A 22,799-nucleotide genomic window follows, 5' to 3' on the forward strand; every position below is an offset into this window, starting at 1 on the left:
CAAACCATCATTTGCATCCCTAATGGTACTCCACTATTTTGCAGGGACCAGTCATCCCCCGATCAAAATAAGATCACCGATCCTGGATGTGCATTTGCATCCGCGATTCGGTCTAACCTGGAACCTTGTAGCTGACTTTGGCATATTGGGATCAACTATCTTAGCAGTCGTTACGCATGGTACCACTGATGTGCAACATGGTCACACAATCTACCACGATCTGACCATCACCATCTACTCAGGTATTCCATTTAGTATTATATTTTTTTAACCCTCTCGCCTTCTGTTTCATTGTTGTACTACTTACTAGTACTAGTAGGAGTACTTTTTACCTTGGAGGATGTGTATAGCTAGCTAGGCCCTTGAAGACATGAACCTACTAGCTGCCACCATTTTTGTTTTTTCATGTGTTACTATCTCATCCATGTAGCCAATAGTGGCTATATATAATAAGCCGGTTATTTTACTTCCTCTATACCGGAGTAGTACTATTTGCTGCACAGTATTACTGACCGGCATATTTGAGCACAACATTATTATGCATGGACCTTGATTGTGTACGTCACCATGTGTCCAGATCTGAGATGCTGCGTGTACCAGATGAAAGGCGCCGAGTTCGACCCCCATGATGCTACGTGGGTGCCGAGGAACACTCTAGGAGAGTACTTGCTTTTCTTTGGGAACAGCTACCCCATTGTGAAGTGGATGCCACCTTCCGTGCATGACACTGAGGCCTTCCATTCATGAAGCATGGTTGTGTCTTCAGTGTGCACCGCCGGATGAACGACATGCTGGGACACGCTATCCCTGATTTATGCCGCTTCAACTTGGATGAGTCTCCATCATGTGGAACCGGACTAGAAAGCTGTGACAATGATTCCTGTTGCCCACCGCTATGGATCGTGCCATCCATGAAGAACACCCGGGACTAGAACCTGGAGGAGGACATGTAGCCCATCTATAACGTGTAAGTGGGGTATGGTAAATTGTGAATGGTAGCGTTGTGAATATATGTAGACTAGTCGTGCACAAATTTATCACATGAATTGGAGATGAACTTATGTGGCATACTGGCATTTGTCCTTTAGAATTTATTACTAGTAAATGTGTTATGTGTACGTGCAACTTGTGTGTTTGTTGCATGGGATCCAACACGCTTATTGAGAAAAAAAAAGGTGGCACAGCTTTGGATATAGGTGACGTGGCAGCATCATACAGTAGCATCGTTCACTATAGTTGTAATACTCCTACTAGGACGAAAACTCCTATAAAACCTTGCGCTTGGCTCTTTGCCTCTTCGGTAGGCTCAATAGTTCGTACTCGGGTGAACCTTGCACTTGGCTCTTCGCCTCTTCGGAAGGTCCAACAATGATGATACTACAGTACAATATGCTTCTGGCAATCTGACACCGATTGAACTGCTGCACATCCACCGTGAGGGCGAGGGCGAGGGAGAGGGTGAGGAAGAGGGAGAGGGTGCTATGGTCAAAACCCTCTCCTCGTCCTGCGAGCCACCACGCGTGTGGGCGAGGGAGAGGCGTAGTAAGCAAGCTTCTTCTCGTTCGGCGAGTTGACGGGACACATCAAAGCAGTACAAGTACTAGTCCTTTCCGATTAAATATGGCTTAATTTGAAACGAGAAAAATACACTGGCAGTCAACGTATGTAACAATACGCTCTTTACGGTCACTATATCTAGTTTTGCGGTGATTATACGATCACTAGCTCATCGTAGAGCACCGTATTGCACCCTACTGACCGGGCACATAGTCGATGTTGCCCTTTGTTGACTGGTTAAATTGTCACCTGGTTTCTGGGTCCCACTTGTCAGTTGGCAGAGCAAAGAAATCAGTTGAACAAAACTTTACGTAGGCGCGACAGGAGTCCAACCCTTGCGCGCGAACCACCCTGACTATGTATATGAGTGCATGCACGTGTACTCCCTCGGTCTTCCAAGAAAGAGTGTACATCGGCTAAAAAACTAAGAGTGTACATCTACACTTCCAATGCATTTAGCCTTTAATCTAAAATCGATATTGATTGACTAATGCACCAACTTGTGCTCTAGCTATAGGCTACATGTCTATCCTTAATTACATCATGCAAGAACCTTCATTTAATATTCTTCTCTCAATGGTCGCATGCACACATAAATCTGCTACTTTTGGGCGTTAATTATGCTCTGGTCAATGTGTAAATCTCTAAATGTACAATCTTTCACGGACGCAGGGAGTAGGTTGAGCATTTGAGCGTGTGTGTTGCGTTGCGTGCTGTGTGCCGCATGGGTGCGTGAGTGTTGCATGCGTCCATGTGTATGTGCGAGTGTTGTATGTTGCATGCATGCATGCATGACGCTTTTACTCCCTCCCATTGACATGTTGATATTTCAAGCTTCCTCTGTTCCCTCCATATTGTGATACTCCCTCTATTCCCAAATATGGAGTAAAAGCCTCCCTCTGTTCCCACGAAGTATTTGTCTCTCTAGAGATTTCAACAAGTGACTACGTACGGAGAAAAATGAGTGAATCTACACTCTAAAATATGTCTACATACATCTATATGTTGTATTCCATTTGAATGTCTAAAAAGACAATCTTTAGGAATGGAGGGAGTAGCAAATAAACATTAAGTTCTCTTGTTTTTCCCTCCTTGGTCACGGTGCACAACCAAAGACGACTCGCCTGGATGGAGGGAGTAGATGGTCAAAGTTTGACACAAAATTAATCCATTGGTAAACATAATTTTTTGAGGAAAACGAGTGCATTAATTGAGTGTTTTGCAAACTACAAAAATTATTCCACCACTCATCATCTACCTTGGTTGATGTGATTTTTGAATTGAGCCCTATAAACCGGAAAGGAGGTAGTACTAGTACTCCTACATTATTGGCGCCAGGTGCCTTGGCCAATGTTTCATCTTGTTGGACAGGATGCATCGGTGCTTACATGGGCTGCTAAGCACATTAAAAACTTTAGCAACTAAAGCTCCCAATGCTTACACGTACAGGTGCTTAACTTGTTAGTGCTAAGCATCCTTTATTTAATGATTTTGTAACTAAAGTTCTTCATGCATTGGTGGGTTTCTTCCATTTAAGTCTTTTGTCTAGGTTCTCGCACTTAGTACTGGGGTCACCACAGTTATCTCTCCTCTTAATTACCTTGCCACATCAGACTTTTTGCCTACATGGCAGCCTTATCACCTGTACAAGGCGGAGCATTGGGAGGGTCCCGAGCGTACATGCATAGGGATACTGTAGATAGGAAGTCTTCGCGATCCATTATTCCCCATCTCAGTCAGAGAGAACTATTCAACTAGTCTTCACAGTGAAGTGACAATACATGCTGTAGCAGATGGGACACTTGATTAATAAGCTGAACCAGCGTGTTGGTGTTACTAAATCAGCCTTACCCAGTACTGCCATCATGTTTGCCAGTGGAGCACGCTTCCGCAAATATGACTATGCACCTCTCTCCTCCATTAACCGTCATATGGGCCCTCTTGAGGTAGACCCACATGTCATCGGCGTAACTATTTACACTCCGAAGGACGGTATATCCTGGTAGTAGTACTAGCAGAATTGAGATTGAATGCACTTTCTTCCCCGTCTTTCAGTCTTCTTCTTCCTCCTCTCTTCCCCATCGTCGGACGCACACCATTTCCCCCCGCTCACTGCTCACCCGCCCGCGTCATCTTCCTTGGTAGCTCGCGCGTACCATATCCCCCCGCTCACTGCTCGGTGTCGGTGCCAAAACTGGTGAATCTCGGGTAGGGGGTCCCGAACTGTGCGTCTATGATTGATGGTAACAGGAGACAGGGGACACAATGTTTACCCAGGTTCGGGCCCTCTCTAAGGAGGTAATACCCTACATCCTGCTTGATTGATATTGATGAATATGGGTGTTACAAGAGGTGATCTACCACGAGATCGTAATGGCTAAACCCTAGAAGCCTAGCCTATGAATATGGTAATGAGTGTATATGTGTTGTTCTCTCCGGACTATCCCCTTCGGTTTATATAGACACCGAGGGGATCTAGGGTTTACATGGAGTCGGTTACATAAGAAGGAATCTTCAGTCGCCGAGCTTGCCTTCCACGCCAAGTAGAGTCCAATCCGTACACGACGCATTCTTCGATCTTCATGTATTCACAGCCCATCAGTCCGGTCCATGGATAACAGGCAAGACACCCGAGGACCCCTTAGTCCAGGACTCCCTCAGTAGCCCCTGAACCTGGCTTCAATGACGAGGAGTCCGGCGCGCAGATTTGTTTTCGGCATTGCAAGGCGGGTTCCCTTCTATCCGAACTGCAAGATAGTCTTCGGATGCAATGATAGTATCCGGACCTGTCACACACACCATATATAACCGCAGAGAGAATATGTATTCTTACACGAGTCTAATCCGCTGACAGCTTTTACAACATGACATCGCGTCTGTCCGGTCATAATTTCGAACCGTTTTTCGTCTACCGCTACACGTCGCGAGACGTGGTTGTCATTGGCATGTCTTGTCAAAGCAGAGATCGTGCCCCCCTTATTACAGGATTCTCATCAATGCGGGCATGGGCAACCCAACCGTGTCGTTTTGCACGACTCTCGGGAATAGGCGAGTTGAAGGTGAGTGGGGAGGCGCTTGATATTCGCGGCCTTTATAAGGGGATAAGGACACTCTTCCTTTACCCACACCCTTCTTCTTCTCCAGTCCTTCCGTCCTTGAGCTCTGCGCCCAAGCTTTCAGCTTTTCCTCATTCGAGAAGGCACTCCAATCATGTCTGGATCCGGAGCTGGAGGCAAGTGGATGGCCTCCTCCGTTAAGGAGAAGAACATCATGGAGCTCCGGGAGGCTGGCTATCTAGACAAGGAGATTGCTCACTGTCTCCCGGAAAAAGGGGAGATCATCCCTACCCCCGATCCCCACGAGAGGGTTGAGTTTCTCACACACTGCGTCCGTTGGCTGGGATTCCCTCTTCATCCATTTGTCCGTGGATTGATGTTTTACTATGGGTTGGACTTCCACAATCTGGCCACCAACTTCATCCTCAATATCTCCGCATTCATAGTTGTGTGCGAAGCCTTTCTCCGCATCCCACCTCACTTTGGCATGTGGCTGAAGACTTTTAATGTAAAGCCATAGGTGGTGCTTGGCCAACAGGCCGAGTGCAGAGGCGCCATGGTGGGTAGGATGCCCAATACCACCTGGCTCGAAGGCTCCTTTGTAGAGACGGTGAAGGGATGGCAATCGGGGTGGTTCTATATCACTGAGCCACGCGACGCCAACTAGGCGGCGGCTCCCGAATTCCGATCCGGAGTCCCGATGCGGCTTACCTCCTGGCAGGAGAAGGGTCTGACCTGGGGATCTCTGGAAGAGATCACGGGGCTCCAAACATGCCTCCAGAATATGATAACCCGAAAGATCAAGCTCGTTGATGTGATCTAGGTCATGCTTGTACGCCGGATCCTCCCATGTCAGTGCCGGACCTGTTGTTTGTGGGAGTTCGATCCGGCCGAGCACCAGACGCTGCTAAGGCTCTTTGGCACAACTCACGAAGATATCTGGAAGGTGCTCTTCAAGGGCAGCGTGACGCCGCCACCCTTGACCAAAGATCGCGGGCTCAACTTTAAGCGTCAGGCCAATTCGGTAAGCCGTCAAGGTGTAGTCTTTAAGGACACACTCCGAGGAAGGATACTAAGCCTTCTTGTCAATTTCTTTCACAGGCCTGGGTCGATCTAGCGGGACGGATCAATAGTCCGGCTCTGCTGCCTGAAGACGAAGAAACCCCACTTCTTACCAAGATGCTATTTCCGGCGCCTTACGACGTGCCAGAGAAGAAGGTCAAAACCACAATAAAGGGGACCACGCATGGGCTTCGCCAAAGGAGCACCTTGGTCATCTTGTTTGACGACGAGACAGACCTCTCAGCCGCCGACGATGACGATGAGGAGGGAGGTGACTCCCCTCCTGCGAGATGAAGGGAGAAAAGGAAGGCCTCCACGAGTTTGGAGGAAGAGGCGCCCAAGAGGGGGAGAGGCTCCTTCGCGGATAACTCCGCATGGGATGTTGACAGCAGTTCTAAGCAACCTCGTCGGACCAAGCCTCGGGCCACCTCGTGAGTACCAGAATAAAAAAACATCAGGCCTTCTTGGTTTGTAATACTGACGCATATTAACCCTTGTCGTTGCAGTCCGGCACGCGACGGCTCCCCACGATCCTCGACAGAGGATTCGCTAGACTCAAAGGAGATGGCTAGCATGTCTCCGCCACCTACTCATTCCAACTCACCCAAGGGTGACGATGAGGTGGCATCCAAAAAGACTTTCCCATGCCCGGGGGAGATTCCAGAGACCATTGGGGTAACGCCCCAGGATGACTCCTCGGCCGCCGGACATACGGGGGAAAAAGTCCCCACGGGGACCGGTGACGGGGCCCGAGTTCCTTCGGGCCTCAGCCGGATACCACTCTGGAGATCTACATGGCTCCGGGGTCCAACGAACGACATTCCCCCCTAGGAGGGAATGTGCCTGTTCCACCGGTGACCTCTGTCCAACCAGAGGCACCAGATAATCTACTAGAGGCGCTACAAGGCACCTCTATCGTGGATGAGCATCGTGTTCTTATGGACATGGTAATAGAGAAGGTTCGGTTTGTCAAAAGTGGACTGACCGAAGCCTGCACCAGCCTTCTAATGGGCTTTGAGGTGAGTAATGTGATTGTAGGAAAAATATCACCATATAGACAATAGCCCCTGATGCTCTGTTTGGTGTTTGGGAGGAAAAGCCAAACAGAGGATCGAGAATAAGTATCGCAGGAGTCTAACATGAGTTGTCTATGTGAATAAGCAGGTATTTCTGCAGGCTGCCACTGCTCATGCTGCGGAAGTTTCCGGATTGAAGTGGAAACTGGAGCGGGCCGAGGAGGAGCTCGGCCTTGTGAAGAAGCAGCTGGAAGATAGCCAAGGTATGTAGTAACCTATGGGTATATTTTGAAAAAAATGAGCAGTCCAGCCAGACTAAAGTGTCATAAACTTTATTAGTGTCCACGACCGAGGTGGCGGCACTTAAGAAGGCGTTAGCCGAGGCTGAGGACAAAGTGGCCACGGAACGCATCACGCGCGAGAAGCATGAGGCCCAGGTTGCCGAGGTGCAGCAACAGCTCTAGGGAGTGATCGAGAGATTTGAGTCCTTGGAGCGCGATTGTAAGGCGCAGGAGTCCGAACTGGCGAGGGCCCGCCGGAGTGCACAGGATGCACGAGCCGAAGCCCAGGATGCTCTCCAGGAGATTCAGGCGGCTAAGAAGATTACGGCTGGTAAATATTTCGCCCTGTATAGCAAGTGTGTGGAAAAAACATTCCTTGTACTTATCCGAATTCGGGTTTTCCAGGGGCGTTTACGGATCTTCCGCGCATTATATAGGATGCTGCTGAGTATTACAGAGCCGAAGAAGGAATGTCTACTGAGAAGCTATTCTGGTCCCAGTATCTTGGACCCGAACATCCGTTGCCCTTCATTAACCAGCTGAAGCAGTTGGTCGAGCTGCACAAGTCGGCAGAGCTAGCCATGAAGGAACTGATAGTCCGGCTGTGGCCTGCAGAGCCTGTACCTAGCAGCTATTTCGGACTTGTAAAGCGGCTTATTAACGTCTGTCCGCGACTTGAAACCGTGAAGCGGTCGGTCTGCATCGAAGGTGCGCATATGGCCGTTGCCCGCGTCAAGACGCATTGGGCAAAGCTGGATGTCAAGAAGCTGATGACCGAGGGACCACTGGAGGGCAAGGAGCATCGTCGACCCGAGCTCTATTTTGATGGCGTCTTGGAGGGGTCCCACCTTGTGGTGGAACAGTGTTCGAAGGATATCATTTTCCCATGAGAACATTGTATTATACTGTCCTGTAATATGGAGCAGTGATGTTATGTATTATAATGCTTATGATTTATATTTTACCCCCTGTGCGGCCGTTTATGATATCTGAGGGTTGACCAGTCGTCAGCTTCTGCCCCCACGTAGATAGTACGGGGAGTTCAGGATAAATCTAAACACTCTTTACTCCACATTCTGGTACTTAAAGGAGGTGTTTAGTGCAACGAACAAGGCAATCAGACTATGCGGCCTTTACTGCCCTCACTTAGCCATAGGAGTTTGACAAAAAAAGTTTGGCAAAGCCCCTGGTATTCAGAAGGCCGAACTAGGGGTGCTATACACGCCTAATCGGAGGGACTGGTTCTTCACGCGAAGCAGAAAAAATCTCTAATGATTTGTAACCTCTCGAACAGCTGACCGGCTCTCGCCGCATCATGACAGTCAGTTTTCAGCTTTCTCTACTGAGGTGCTCGTCCGGAAGAACCGGGACACAATCGCAGTAGTTCTCCCTTTACTACCCTAGCCGATATAGCGGAACGTAAGGTAGTAAGCACAGGAGCCGGGCAACCCAACTATTGACCGAAGACATGATTCGGAGCCGATGCATATAATGCTATAAGTTCGGGGTGCCGAACTATACTATAAAAGTGTTCGGACTTTTCATTGCTGTAGTGTTTGGTGTAATGAAGCCCCTGGCACAGTAATACGTACCGTAGTGTACGTGTGCAATAAGTAATATGTACAAAGGTGGGAAAATAGGGAAATTAGGTAATAAGCTGATGCCACCATTCATTCGCCATTGTGATGTAATTGGTACATCGAGGCGTACTTTGTGCAAATAATGCGATAAGCAAGTAAAGCTACTTATCATGCCGTAACCAAGGGCGAGCTGCGTGAGGGTATGTAAAACAAGTATGGCGATCGTTAATAGAGACTACCTGGGGGTTCCTTCGTATGCCAGAGCTCCTTGCCTCCTTGGTGTGTTCTGCAAACGATTCGTCCGTATAGACCTCGAAAAGAGAAAAAACCGTGATAAAAGCAAAAGTAAGGGCGTGTGAATCCTGGTGTTGGTCCAGCCGTACAGTGGATTGTGGACGAGTTATGCCTCTGTCGATTCCCATGGTGTTTTGAGTGCGTAGTTTATGTGCGCGCGGTATTAGTGCCATTGCCTCATCGGGGCTGGGATGGAGGTCATATTGCTAATTCGGCTCTTGTCAAGCTGAGCTATCCTGCTGCAGTGTGGTCCAGACCCTCTTGATGATGTCCAGGGGCTCGGCAGCTAGATTATAATGCTGCTTGAGAAGGCCGCTTTGTACCGCTGCCGCTAGGGCGGCAGTGTGCTCCTCTATTCGAAGGGAGCGTTCCGTGTTTCCATTTACTGTAATGATGCCACGTGGGCCGGGCATCTTTAGCTTGAGATAAGCATAATGTGGTACCGCATTGAATCTAGCAAATGCGGTTCGTCCGAGCAGGGCGTGATAGCTGCTGCGGAATGGGATGATATCGAAGATTAGTTCTTTGCTTCGGAAGTTATCCGGGGAACCAAAGACCACCTCCAGCGTGATCGAGCCCGTACAACGGGCCTCTACGCCTGGTATGACTCCTTTAAAGGTAGTTGTCGTGGGTTTGATTTGTGAGGGATTAATTCCCATCTTGTGTATTGTATCCTGATAGAGCAGGTTGAGGCTGCTACCACCGTCCATTAGGACTTGTGTCATGTGAAATCCGTCGATGATTGGGTCGAGTAACAATGCGGCCGAACCACCATGACGGATGCTAGTTGCATGATCACGACGATCAAAGGTGATCTGAAATGACAACCACGGGTTGAATTTCGGGGCGACTGGCTCTAACGCATAGACGTCCCTAAGTGTGCACTTGTGCTCCCTTTTGGGGATGCGTGTGGCATATATTATGTTCACCGTTTTGGCTTGAGGGGAAAATTTCTTTTGCTCCCCAGTGTTCGGCTACTGGGGCTCCTCGTCATCATCCTCGCTCTATGATTCTCCTTCCTTGTTTCTGTTGTTGACCTTGCTGGCTTGTTTAAAGACCCGGCAATCTCTGTTAGTATGGTTGGCCGGCTAGCCTAGGGTGCCATGTATCTGGCAAGGATGATCGAGTATGCGGTCCAAGCTGGATGGTCCTCCGCTGCTCCTTTTATAGGGCTTCTTTCATTGGCCGGACTTAGAGCCACTGAATCCGGCGTTAACTATAGTGTCATCGCCATTGCTTTGGCGTTTGTGTCTGTTGCGCCGGAGCTTGCCGGTGCTGTTTTTGGCCTCGGAGGGGCCTGTTTCGTTGGCTGTGTTTGTACTGCGAGCCAGCCAACTATCCTCTCCCGCACAAAAGCGGGTCATGAGTGCCATGAGGGCTGCCATAGATCTTGGCTTTTCCTAGCCGAGGTGGAGGGTAAGCCATTCGTCCCGGATGCTATGCTTAAAGGCCGCTAGGGCTTTGGTGTCCGGACAGTCGACGATCTGGTTCTTTTTGGTTAGGAACCTAGTCCAGAATTTTCTGGCCGATTCTCTGGATTGTTGGACTATGTGGCTTAAGTCATCGGCGTCGGGTGGCCGGACATATGTACCCTGGAAGTTGTCGAGGAAGACCTCTTCCAAGTCCTCCCAGCCACCGATGGAGTTTTCAGGCAGACTATTTAGCCAGTGTTGAGCTGGTCCTTTGAGCTTTAATGGGAGGTATTTGATGGCGTGGAGGTCATCTCCTCGGGCCATGTGTATGTGAAGGATAAAGTCTTCGATCCATACTATGGGGTCGGTTGTTCCGTCATATGATTCAATATTGACAGGTTTAAACCCCTCGGGGAATTCATGATCCAGCACCTCATCTGTGAAACAAAGGAGGGGTGCGGCACCTCTATAGCGGGCCGCGTCAGGGCGTGTCTCCAACGACGTCCGTCTGTGGTTATCGACCGGGGTGTGATTAAGTTTGTCACATCTGAATAGGTAGCTGTCGTCCCGAGTATGGAAACATCCTCGCGATCTGTATATAGATATGTTGTTTCCTGCTCTGTTGTTCAATTCTTGCCGAAGATCGTATGCATGGTCCCGAGCTGCTATGTCCCTGTTTTTGCGAGGCGGTGGGGCGGGCTGCTGTTCGGCCTGAGGTGCCGCTTTATCCCGACTGCAGGGTGGCCGTTCAGCTGCCCTGTCCCGACCAAGTGGTGGTCAGTCCGCACTACGCGAGGGAGATATGTGCTTCGGCGCCTCCTCATTGAATTGAGGTAGTAGTCTACGCTTCGGGTAGCTCTTGGCTGGGTGGTTGAGGCTGTATTGCTCGGCTGTCAGGACATCAATCCATCTGTCGATGAGCAGGTCTTATTCGGCCTGAAGCTGTTCTTGTTTCTTTTTCAGGCTCCTTGCAGTGGCTATGAGCTGAAGCTTAAAGCGCTCCTGCTCGAGAGGATCCTCAGGCACAATGAAGTCTTCGTTGCCAAGGCTTGTCTCCTCCTCGGAAGGTGGATGGTAACTATCATCCTCTGAGTCATCTGCTATGGCCTGCTCGTTAGGGTTGTCTTCCCTGCTGTCGTGTTCCTGTTCGGATGTGGCCCCGGCGGGGTCTTCGCTGTTTTTGGCGTCGCCCGGAGTACTATTTTCTCCGGTGCCAGTGTTGCCGTCCTTTGAGCGGCGGGGCTTGGGGCGGCGTTTGGGCCGCCGGCGCTTGGACTGTGTCTCATATCATCTCATCTTTACCTTAAGAATACGACTGACTGTTCATTGTTACAAATTTAGAATATATATATAGTATGTCTATAACCACATCATTGCTATATGTTCCTCTCATTTCCTAGATTTTTATGACCACACATGTTATTGTTAGAGTTGATATGAGAACAATTGGCATCTAATGATTGTTAGATTAGATATTATGAGTATAACCTCATGATTGCTATATGTTACTCTCCTTTCCAAGATTTTTATAACAACACATGTTATTGCTTAGAGTTGGTATGATAAATGTAGTAAGTGCTATGGTAGAATATGAGTAGGCCCTGTCATATATGTTTTCCTCTCATTGTTACATGATGTTTGAATCATGATATATTGCTAGAATAGCAATGTGCCTGTGCATTGCAATGAATCCAAAATAGAATAATACATGTTCACAAACTTGAAAGAAAAACACTATAGTTTGGTGTATATATCACTAAAAATATACTCGTATTAGGTTTCACTCAAAATATATTCCTTGTAGCTGTTTTGATGAGGTGGAGAGGGATGTGGTTGGTTTCAAGATACTAAGGGGTTTCTGCAAATTGGAGCAGAGGAGTGGGGTCTTGTTGCAAAAATGCCACGAGTTACATCATAGTCGTTAGATGCAGATCTGATGGTCAGAAATGACGGATGGTAGACACACCATCATCACTAGCTGAGTCTTTTATAGGAGTAGAGAATATGAAAGCCATTGGATTATTTTTTAACTTGGGGTATGATTATGACCAAGACATTGCAATTCTCTGTCTATGATATGTGTCACTGTTATAATAGTCTTAATTCCACACATACTCTGAACATGATTGTTTATTTTTGTCCTTTTGGTCTCCAATTTGTATTGTTGCAACAGACGCAAATGCACTGGCCTTCATGATTCCAGGACCTGGAATCATACCAGCCGATGGGTGGTGGTTTATCGCTCGTTCAGCTGACGGTAGTCATTTGATGCTCATTTGCACGTACCAAATTGACCAAACCATTTCATCAAACCACATGCAGTACAATTCCTGGGGCGTTCATGACATTGATGGCTATTGTTGCTTCATGTTCGAGAAAGACCCCAGCTCCGTTGGGCCAGGTGTATTCAATTGGAGGCGGGTTTACAGCCTCGGCAACCACTCCATGTTCCTCGGGCTCAATTATCCGATCATCCAACCAATCATCGATCATATCACTGGCGATGATTACCGTGCTATGCAACTTCCATTCGCCAGGAGGAACTATGTTTACACATCATACCATGGGTTTCATGAATCACCATATCCAGAGATTCGCCGACACAGCTTGTTGCCAGATAATCTTCAGTGTGTGAAAGGCATCAAGCTTCCATGCGATGGATGGCTTTTGCAAACCCGACATGCGGTTATGTGGTTCATGCCAACAGCAAATATGCACAACCTGATTCGTACTGATATCTAGACTGAGCCATGTATCCTACTCCTATAGCATGATCCTCTTTTGTTGCATATTATGTATTGTTGTTAGTTTCAAGCACTCCTCTGGTTTGAAGGATAGATACCTTTCTGGGATCAAGTGCATCCTAAATCACCCGCGTAGGATGTACTGATAATGATGATGTACTCACCTGCGTAGGCTTCAAGTGTGTACTTGTTGGTGAAAGTGTTGTCCACTGGGAATTATAATTTGTATTACTCATGTAGCCTACAAAGTCTGTCGTATAGCCTTGTAACTTCTTACCCCATTTCTAAATTTGTACTAGTCCCGTATACCGTATATTGCGCTACTCGTACTACTACCTCCCTCCTGGTTGACCATAAATTTCACTAACTAAATGTTAATGCATGTCACAAAAAATTATATCGTTTTATTCGTATTTGAACATAGTTTCCAATGGAATAATTTTCAGTGACATGCATTGACATTTTGTTAGTTAAACCTATGGTTAAAATGTGACAGTAAATACGACTAGTAAGTAGTACAGTAGCAGTACTAGTATACGTCGGCCAAATTATTCATCATGTCCTCACATTGAATTGACGTGACAACACGCTGCGCGTGAGGTGACACAAGAATCCCGACGGCGTATTCGGGTATTGTGGACTTCATATGTGGAGTACTACCACTTATGTGTCAAAATCTTTCATCATTCACTTAAAACAGTCGATTTGATCATACATTGAGTACCATATAACTGGAATTAACCGATGCAACTCCAAAAAGGATTGGCCGGTGCTGCCGGCTAGCATCAAGTTTGATCCCACGGATTAGGAGCTGATCGGGCACCTTGAGGCCAAAGTGAGTGCTGACAGCGCAAGATCTCACCCTCTCATCGATTTGTTCATAGGAACCATCGACAGCGAGCACGGCATATGCTACACCCATCCTGAGAAACTTCCAGGTAAGACATCGATCGGCCGTCTACTTGCACAAACATATTCCTTTGTTTATAGCTCTATTTTTCTTTTTAGACACAGACCTAGTGAAGCAATTACAATTTGACAGTTAATAAAAAGTGAAACAAGTGACTGCAACATGCCAAAGATGTTATGAAAATGCCAACTACGTACACTAAAACCTGTATTCGACAATACTGCAGGTATCACACTGAGTGGCCTAAGCAAGCATTTCTTCCAGCGCAATTCCAGGGCTTCAAAAGGGGCACGTGGGTGCATCGCAAGATACAGTCGGAGTGTAGCATGCCTCCGATGTGGCACAAGACCGGCAATACCTTGCCGGTGATGGTCAATGGCCGGCAGACGGGCGACAAAAAGGTTCTGGTGCTGCACACCAACAAGAACTTCAACCATTCCCGTAAAAAAGTAAAAATAAATAAAAAAGAACTTCGACCAGTAGAGGACCAACTGGGTGATGCACCAGTACCACCTCGGGAACCTGGAGGAAGAGAAGGAGCGGGAGCTGGTCTTCTGCAAGATTTTCTACCAGACAAACACTAGGGCCCACTAAAAAGATTATAAGTTAGTTTGGTATTGGTACTTGTACTACCTTGTCGTCCGCAAGTTTCTATTGCTGTTAACGATCTTTCAGTATGAACTTGGCATTTCTTCCAACCATCATGCCGAGGGTTGACGTGGATATAAAGCTAAATCATTTATTTCAAAATGAATTTTCAGGCACCTGATTTTTATTTGATGGGTAGCATAAGCACCTGCCGTTCAAATTCCCAGTTATCCAAATTTTTCGAAACAAGTGCATGCACTTATTATCATGATGAAAAAACAATATACCTGTTGCATCCCAGTTATCAGTCTGTACTTGCAGAATTCTCTTGCTTATTGAGCAGGTATATTGTTTTTTCAGATCGAGCAAGTTTCAACTGAGTTGTAGACTGCCCAGGATTGGTTTTGTTTTAATAGGCCTAGCCCATGACGACAACGGGGCACAAAGATTCAGCAGGTATCTACTGGCCTCTGGCCCGCTAGCGTTAGTTATATTTTGTCTTACAACATTCGCAAGCAGTTTTTTAACTGAATCAAACACACAGCCCAGTTATATTTTCCTCTTGAAACGCCATGTCCTACTTCCGTTTTCTTATCTCTACCTATAGTTTTACTAGTTCATATACATGTATCATTATAAAGTTCCCTTTTCATATTTATATCCTTATTTTTGTTATTGTTTTCCCTCCTAGTGCTGATTTTTTACCACTGGTTTTCCCTTAAACCAACTCAATTGTCCCACGTCTTGTTTGCTTACAAAAACAAAATGATTTTTTGGAAAATCAATAAGTTCTTAAAAAATGTTTATCATTTCGGGACTACAACAGTTCAGACTCCGCCGAAATATGCAAAATAAGGTTGAACTTTTTGAGCGTGGTCCTAGGCAGAAAATGGGCTGTAATAAATTACTTAAGAATTAGCAAATGGGCTGCAAATTATTAAAAAATAGCAAATGGGCTCTATGTTGTCTGCCACAGATTTGGAGGCTGACTTGTGGACCTACTAAGTTCATGCGTACACAAGGTTTCTCGAAAAAAAGAAACTTAGTCTTGTCTCAAAAAAAACTTAGTCAACAATCGACTCTACCAGCGTCAGACCGTTAGATGCCCATCCAACGGCAATCGTGCTTCTTCAGTCTTTGATCTTCCCGCTCCAGCCGCCCAAACCAGCGCCGGCGGAACCGCCTGCTCCCGCCTCCCGTGGTCGTCTGTGCTCCCAGGCAGGCCTCACGGCCCCACCATACTCGCATCCCTGGCCTGGCTATCCCTCTACTCACCCACACCTCCTATTATTTTTCGGCGACGGCAGCCGAACCAGTCAACCCTCGTACTCCCCACCGCGTGGGCAGCCACTGTCGTGTCTTCCCCGGCTCCGTGTCGTTCCCTTCGTAGGCCTCACTGTTGTCCACCGCCCTGGTGCTCTCGGTGCGACGTGGTCAATGAACGACATCCATCGGAAGTGTACTGTACATGGAGAGGCTGACATCTGGGTCCACGGCCGCACACAAGGAAATGCCTCCTTATTACGCGCAAAATAACGATTCCTCCACCTGACACCTGGGACCAACCGAAAGGGCCTTTGTATTTCGCGAAAAAAATGTTCCAGCCACTGACAGCTCGGACCCACCAGCTATATCTTCGCACGCAAGGAAGTGCTTCCATATTATGCAGAAAAAAATGAATACTCCCCCTGCTAGCTAGGACCCAACATAATGGGAGCTGACTTCTGGGCCTACTAAGTTGACAGGGATGGGGGGCTTTGTCAACTTAGTCAATATGAACGATTCTAGCTCTAGTGACCGTATGACGTCCATCCAACGGCCATAGTGCTTCTTCAACCTCTGGTCTTCTTGCTCCAGCCGCCCAAACAAGCGTCGGCCGTGCCGCCTGCTCCTGCCTCCCGTGGCCGGTTGTGCTGCCACTGCTGGCCATGCCATCCCTCTATACTCACCCACACCTTGTGTTATTCTCCGGCGACGGCAGCCTCACACCGCAGCCGAAGCAGTCAACCCACGTACTCCCCTCTGCATGGGCATGGACTGCCGCGTCTTCCACGGCTCCACGTCGTCCCCTTCCTAGGCCTCGCCGTCGTCCACCGCCCTGGTGCTCTCGGCGCGGCGTGGTCAATATGGTCAACGAACGACTTCCATCGGAAGAGTACTATACGTGGAGAGGCTGACAGCTGGGTCCACGGTCGCAACAAGGAAATGCCTCCTAATCACGCGCAAAATAATGATTCCTCGACCTGACAGCAAGGACCCACCGAACGGGCCACCATATTTCACAAAAAAAATGTTTCCTCCGTGACTGCTGGGACCCACCAGCTACATCTTCGCACGCAAGGAAGTGCGTCCATATTACGGGCAAAAAAATGATTTGCCCCCCTGACTACTGGGACCCACAAGCTACATCTTCGCACGCAAGGAAGTGCCTAACAGTCGGGACCCACCTGGTTGAAGCGTACGTAGCGTTGTCATTCTGGTGGTGAACGTGTACGTACATACTAGTCGATCGGTCTGTCTGCAGGCTGCAGCGATGAACCGTGGTCGTGTAAGGAAGGGCACGTGTCATAGTAGAGGCGCGCACATAGCATGTACACGTACGTACAACGGCTAGGGTGCAAGAAAGTAAATACGGCCACGTACGTACATACGGGCGGGGTCTCGAACGCCTACTCACGCATATGTATGGCCAGGGCTCGTGTACAAGGCTGGGTCGGAACGGAGAACCTGCGTTGTCGTCGTGATCATGGGGAGGCAACCGGCTGGGTCGGAATGGAATGCGTCGTCGTGTTCATCAGGAGCCAACCGGCTTGGACGGAACAGCCGATGGAAACGAGGCCTGGTGTACCGCAGAACGGAGGAAATGGCCTTATGTTTGAACGACCACGGTGGAAATGGGATCCTGTTCATCGGGAGGGGTCTGGCATACCGCAAAATGGAGGAAACGGACCTCCTATAGTCGAAACATGGTCTTGTTGATCGGGAGGGGTGTGGCGTACCGCAAAACAGAGGAAGCTGACTTATGTTGGAGCGCTACGGTCGAAACGGGGGTCTTGTTCATCGGGAGGGGTGTGGCGTACTGCAAAACGGAACTCCACGGGATACTGTTCATCTCCATCATCGACTGCCTCCACGGGCTACTGTTCATCCACCGCAACTGCCTCCACGGGCTACTATTCATCCACCGTCGACCTCCTCCAGTCTCCACCTGCGACTATTCATCCAGCCTCCACCACGCGCTCCTCCACCGGCTACTGTTCAACCAGCCCTCTCCACGGGGTCCTGTTCAACCACCCCTCCACAGGCTAATGTTCATCCAGCCCTCCATCGGCTACTGTTTAACTAGCCCTCCACCGGCTACTGTGCAGCCAGCCCTCCACGGGGTCCTGTTCATCCAGCCCTCCACGGGGTCCTGTTCATCCACCGGCTCGATCAATCGGGGTCTTGTTCATCCACCGGCAACAGCCTCTACTACCATGGGTCCTGTTCATCCAACCCCCCACCGGGAACTGTTCATCCAAACCCCTCAACAACGCTCACTGTTCATCAAGAGGCAGCATTGAGCAACTTCAGTTAGCAGCAGTAGCGAAGGAATCACTCGGATTCAGTTAACGTCAAGGGATGGATCGATTGCTCGGGTTCAGTAACGCGTAGCCTGCAGTGCAATCGCTCGGGTTTAGTTAGAGCGCAACACCTCGCACAACGTGCGTACGTACGAGAGAAATGCTTTAATTGATTCAAAGGGCAATTTAATTTTATTTCTTGGAAAGTGTTCCATGCCTTTCCTTAACGGAAATTGGAATCTAATATTTCCTTCTTTCATGTTGATAATTGCACCAATCGTTCTAAGGAAAGGTCTACCAAGAATAATAGGACATGTAGGATTGCAATCTATATCAAGAAGGATGAAATCTACGGGCACATAATTCCTATTTGCAACAATAAGAACATCATTAATCCTTCCCATAGGTTTCTTAATGGTGGAATCCGCAAGGTGCAAATTTAAAGAACAATCATCAAATTCACAGAAACCTAACACATCACACAAAGTTTTTGGAATCGTGGAAACACTAGCACCCAAATCACACAAAGCATAGCATTCATAATCTTTAATCTTAATTTTAATAGTAGGTTCCCACTCATCATAAAGTTTTCTAGGAATAGAAACTTCTAGTTCAAGCTTTTCTTCATAGGATTGCATTAAAGCATCAACGATATGTTTAGTCAAAGCATTATTTTGATTATAAGCATGAGAAGAATTTAACACGGATTGCAACAAGGAAATACAATCTATCAAAGAGCAATTATCATAATTAAATTCCTTGAAATCCAAAATAGTGGGTTCATTGCTATGTAAAGTTTTGACCTCTTCAATCCCACTTTTATTAATTTTAGCATCAAGATCTAAAAACTCCGAATCATTGGGACGCCTTTTAACTAAAGTTGACTCATCTCCAGTCCCATATTTATCAAGATTCATATTGTAAAACAAAGATTTAATAGGAGTCAGATCAATCACTTTTAGATCTTCATAATTATTATCATGAAAACTAGAACAACACGCTTTCACAAAGCAATCTTTTTTAGCACGGATCTTAGCGGTTCTTTCTTTGCACTCATCAATGGAAATTCTCATGGCTTTGAGATACTCATTGATGTCATGCTTAGGTGGAATAGATCTAAGTTTCAAAGAATCAACATCAAGAGAAATTCTATCCATGTTCCTAGCCAACTCATCAATCTTAAGCAATTTTTCTTCAACCAAAGCATTGAAATTCTTTTGTGAACTCATAAATTCTTTAACACTAGTCTCAAAATCAGAGGACATCTTATTAAAATTTCCATAAGAGTTGTTGTAGGAATTACCATGATTATTAGAGGAATTAGTAGGAAACGGCCTAGAATTAAAGTTTCCTCTATACGCGTTGTTACCAAAATTGTTCCTACCAACAAAATTTACATCCATAGATTCATTATTATTCTCAATCAAAGTGGACAAAGGAATATCATTAGGATCAGAAGAAACACTCTTATTAGCAAACAATTTTAGAAGTTCATCCATCTGTCCACTCAAAACATTAATCTCTTTAATCGCACGAACTTTTTTACTAGTGGATCTTTCGGTGTGCCATTGAGAATAATTAACCATAATATTATCTAGGAGTTTAGTAGCTTCTCCTAAAGTGATTTCCATAAAAGTGCCTCCATGGCGGAATCTAAAGATTTCTAGAAGCAAAATTCAATCCGGCATAAAATTTTTGTATAATCATCCATAAATTCAAACCATGTGTAGGGCAATTACGTATATTAATTTCATCCTCTCCCAAGCTTGTGCAACATGCTCATGATCAAGTTGCTTAAAATTCATAATATCGTTTCTAAGAGAGATGATCTTAGCGGTAGGAAAATACTTAGAGATAAAAGCATCTTTGCACTTATTCCATGAATCAATACTATTTTTAGGCAAAGAAGAGAACCAAGTTTTAGCACGATCTCTAAGAGAAAACAGAAATAGCTTCAATTTAACAATATCATTATCCACATCTTTCTTCTTTTGCATATCACACAAATCAACAAAGTTGTTTAGATGGGTAGCGGCATCTTCACTAGGAAGGCCAGAAAATTGATCTTTCATCACAAGATTCAATAAAGCAGCATTAATTTCACAAGATTCAGCATCGGTAATAGGAGCAATCGAAGTGCTAATAAAATTATTGTTGTTGGTATTAGGAAAGTCACATAATTTAGTATTATCTTGAGCCATCGTGACAAACAATCAATCCAACACACAAGCACACAAGAAGCAAGCGAATAAAAGGCGAAGAAAAGGCAAAGGTTTTTGAAAATTGTTTCAGAAGTGGGGGAGAGGAAAACAAGAGGCGAATGGAAAATAATGTAATGCGGGGGAGAAGAGTTTGTGATGGGTACTCGGTATTTCTTGACTTGAGCGTAGATCTCCCCGACAACGATGATAGAAATCCTTCTTGCTACCTCTTGAGCATGCATTGGTTTTCCCTTGAAGAGGAAAGGTTGATGTAGCAAAGTAGCATAGGTATTTCCCTGGGTTTTTGAGAACCAAGGTATCAATCCAGTAGGAGATAACACACACGTTACCAACTACCTGCACAAACAATCAAGAACCTTGCAACCAACGCGATAAAGGGGTTGTCAATCCCTCACGGTCACTCGCAAAAGTGAGATCTAATAAAGATAGTAAGATAAATATTTTTGGTCTTTTGGTTATATAGATTGGGAAGTAAAGATTGCAAAATAAAATAAATAGGAAACTAGAATTGTAGATCGGAAACTTATATGATGTAAAATAGAAGATTATATGATGGAAAATAGACCCGGGGGCCATAGGTTTCACTAGTGGCTTCCCTCAAGATAGCATATATTACGGTGGGTGAACAAATTACTGCCGAGCAATAGATAGAAGAGCGCATAGTTATGAGAATATCTAGGCAATGATCATGAATATAGGCATCACGCCTGTGTCAAGTAGACCGAAACGATTCTGCATCTACTACTATTACTCCACACATCGACTGCTATCCGACATGCATCTAGAGTATTAAGTTCATAAGAAAAGAGTAATGCATTAAGAAAGATGACATGATGTAGAGGGATAAACTCAAGCAATGTGATATAAACCCCATCTTTTTATCCTCGATGGCAACAATACAATACATGCCTTGTTGCCCCTACTGTCACTAGGAAAGGACACCGCAAGATTGAACCCAAAGCTAAGCACTTCTCCCATTGCAAGAAAGATCAATCTAGTAGGCCAAACTAAAACGATAATTTGAAGAGACTTGCAAAGATATCAAATCATGCATATAAGAATTAAGAGAAGAACCAAATATTATTCATAGATAAACTTGATCATAAATCCACAATTCATTGGATCTCGGCCAACACACCGCAAAAAGTATTACATCGAATAGATCTCCAAGAACATCGAGGAGAACTTTGTATTGAGAATCAAAGAGAGAGAAGAAGCCATCTAGATAATAACTATGGACCCAAAGGTCTGTGGTAAACTGCTCACACATCATCGAAGAGGCTATGGTGTTGATGTAGAAGCCCTCCGTGATTGATTCCCCCTCCGGTAGATCGCCGGAAAAGGCACCAAGATGGGATCTCACGGGTACAGAAGGTTGCGGCGGTGGAAAAGTGGTTTCGTGTCTCCCCTAATGTTTTTAGGGTATAAGAATATATATAGGTGAAAGAAGTACGTCGGTGGAGCTCCGTGGGGCCCACAAGGGTGAGGGCACGTCTACCCCCTGGGCATGCCCTCCTACCTCGTGGCCGCCTCGCGGAGTTCCAGACTTCAACTCCAAGTCTTCTGGATTGCCTTCGTTCCAAGAAAGATCATCGCGAAGGTTTCATTCCGTTTGGTATTCCTTGTCTACAAAACACTAAAATAGGCAAAAAAACATAAACTAGCATTGGGCCTTCGGTTAATAGGTTAGTCCCAAAAATAATATAAAGGAGCATATTAAAGCCCATTAAACATCCAAAACGGATAATATAATAGCATGGAACAATGAAAAATTATAGATACGTTGGAGACGTATCAGCCGCTCATATGCAACCTCAGAGCATGTGGTTGTTTGTGCTCCATATCCCGGGCAAAGGGAGTTGGGAGGCGAAGATGACCACACAGAGGCTTGTACAGCCTGATGATGAATTCACGGGGTTGGTCCCCGAGATGGCCTTCCATTGGAGGAAGAGCCGCCGGTGGGGGCGCGGCTAAGGCGCCGCCCCACCCTCCTCTTCCTCAAATGCCATCAGGACCTTGGCCTTGACCCCTCCCTCCTCCTCTTATGGCGGGCTCCTCCACCATAGGATCCGGAGGAGGGATGCGCTGTCGAGAATAAGCCCTCGTCGCCGCCACTAGGACACCGTCGCGCCCTCGCCCTCTCACCATGTCTAGGAGAGAAGGGTTGCAGAGGGGAAGAAGAAGAAGTGTGTGTGTGTGCAGAAGCACCGCCCATGTCCCCTTTCTTATAGGAGGATGAGACAGGGGCTGGCTTCTCACACAGGAAAATGGCCGCCCTGCTCCTCCAATACAGCCTCTCTGCACCTCATGTGGCTCTAAGAATCAAGGTCGACCCTCTGCCCCGGCCATCGACGCCCAGTTTTCGGCCATGGCGCTCCTCCCCACACCCTCCGCATCCACCACCTACCACGCCCAATGCATGCAGAACATGTGGCAGGTGCGTACAAAACAGGAGGCAAGTGGGATGGCAGTTTCCGCCCCGTGATCGTGGGGCGTGGGCAATCTGCGGGCCAC

This window comes from Triticum dicoccoides, chromosome 3A, assembly GCF_002162155.2.
Source record: "Triticum dicoccoides isolate Atlit2015 ecotype Zavitan chromosome 3A, WEW_v2.0, whole genome shotgun sequence".
Classification (NCBI taxonomy): domain Eukaryota; kingdom Viridiplantae; phylum Streptophyta; class Magnoliopsida; order Poales; family Poaceae; genus Triticum; species Triticum dicoccoides.